A 1,520-nucleotide genomic window follows, 5' to 3' on the forward strand; every position below is an offset into this window, starting at 1 on the left:
CCCCCCTGCCGATGGATGTCTTGGCCTTTACAAACTGTGAGCTGTGACTTTTTCTGGAGGCCCTGTAACCTCAGGAGGTGGAGCCCTCACCCCTGGAGGATCTGCTCCTTCAGGCTGCTCTCCTTGAGCATCCAGCTGGCTTGAGAGTCCCGGCTGCTGCAATTCTCAGCTCAGAATTAGTCTCAAAGAGCAAAGCTGATGGCTGATGTTTTCCTTTCTGCTCCAGTGCACAGGGAACATTACAGAAAGGTCAGGCTGGCACTTGGCTGAAAGCCTGAGCCTGGAAGGGCTGCACTATTTTGGTCCCCGCCCTCCAGTGGAGCTGGCAAGTCCCGAGTGGCGGGGAGGGGTGACTCACCTCACACCCAGTGCATGCTGCCTTCCTCCTCTCCTCTGCCTTCTTGCCTTGCTATTTCTAACCTGGCCCCTTTTCTGTTTGACTGGTGACCCAGTTTCATTACTCATTACCCTCAGTGAGATCCTGGTAGAAGACTGTGATTAACAATTGCTCTTTACACCCTGGACTGGGAGCCAGAAGGCTTGAGTTCTGGTCCTGCTCCGCCCCTCACTGCCCTGCCTGGGTCTGCCTGGTTGAGCTCCGAGGCCTCCAGCCTCCCGGTGTCTTTCTCATCTCACCTCAGAACACCCACGATTGGGTGGAAGTCCTCCCGCCTCCCTTTTTTGTTACTGATTATAAAATACACATAAAATCTGTCATTTTGTTTACCACTTAAACCACTTTGTATAATTGAGTGGCATTTATTTCATTCACAGTGTCTTGCAGACATCAGCACTGTCTAATTCTGTATCACACTGTGACATTTGTATCACATTGTAAGGAAACTCCATACCCATTAAGCAGTCACTCTTCATTCCCTCATTCACTGAGCCCATAGCAACCATTAAACTGTTTATGCCTCTCTGGATTTGCCTATTCTGGACATTTCATTTTAATGAAATCATATGTGGCTTTAAACAAAAAAATTTATTTATTTATTTATTTTTGACTGTGCTGGGTCTTCATTGCTGCATGGGCTTTTCTCTAGTTGCAGCGTGTGTGGGCTTCTCGTTGCAGTGGCTTCTCTTGTTGCAGAGCATGGGCTAGACACACAGGCTTCAGTAGATGTGGCACCTGGACTCTAGAACACAGGCTCAGTAGTTGTGGCGCACACGGGCTTAGTTGCTCCTTAGCGTATGGAATCTTCTTGGACCAGGGATTGAACCTGCGTCCCCTGCATTGGCAGGCAGATTCTTTACCACTGAGCCTAACATTTGGCTTTTGGTGCCTGGCTTCTTTCAGATCAGATCAGTCTCTCAGTCGTGTCCGACTCTTTGCCACCCCATGAATCACAGCACGCCAGGCCTCCCTGTCCATCACCAACTCCCAGAGTTCACTCAGACTCACGTCCATCGAGTCAGCAATGCCATCCAGCCATCTCATCCTCTGTCATCCCCTTCTCCTCCTGCCCCCAATCCCTCCCAGCATCAGAGTCTTTTCCAATGAGTCAACTCTTCACATG

The 1,520-nt window shown here is 49.9% G+C and overlaps 1 protein-coding gene across 1 annotated transcript in view; it reads left to right on the forward strand.

Moving 5' to 3' along the window:
• The window catches only part of SCAMP2 (secretory carrier membrane protein 2), a 25,950-nt gene that overhangs the window by 19,166 nt on the left and 5,264 nt on the right, over positions 1–1,520 (forward strand). The gene's annotated exons all lie outside the window — the stretch shown is intronic.

This window comes from Bison bison, unplaced genomic scaffold (genome assembly GCF_000754665.1).
Source record: "Bison bison bison isolate TAMUID 2011002044 unplaced genomic scaffold, Bison_UMD1.0 scf7180017864181, whole genome shotgun sequence".
Lineage (NCBI taxonomy): Eukaryota > Metazoa > Chordata > Mammalia > Artiodactyla > Bovidae > Bison > Bison bison.